Here is a 298-nt window from a genome sequence, read left to right as displayed (position 1 = left end):
AACAAGTTGCAAGACTTTGGGCAAGGCACTTAACATCTTTGAACCTTGGTTTTTTCATCTTTGAAATGGGTATTGGAATAAATTGGCCTCAAGGAAGAAATATAAATACTGGATTGTGATGCCAGGTGGAAGTGTTTTATAGTTAGTAATGGGTGTGGTTTAAGAAGCTGTTATTCCTGTCTGACAGAAGGACAGAATAAAAGGATTCTTTTTTTTTTTTTTTTTTTGGTAGAATTTGTCAGTGAAGTTTTCTAGGCCAGCATTTTTTTTTTTTTTAATGACCTGTTCCGTTTCTTCT

The sequence above is a fragment of the Orycteropus afer genome, unplaced genomic scaffold (genome assembly GCF_000298275.1).
Source record: "Orycteropus afer afer isolate SDZICR_OR568_19922 unplaced genomic scaffold, OryAfe1.0 scaffold00144, whole genome shotgun sequence".
Taxonomy (NCBI): domain Eukaryota; kingdom Metazoa; phylum Chordata; class Mammalia; order Tubulidentata; family Orycteropodidae; genus Orycteropus; species Orycteropus afer.
Note: the sequence above shows the minus strand (reverse complement) of the source record.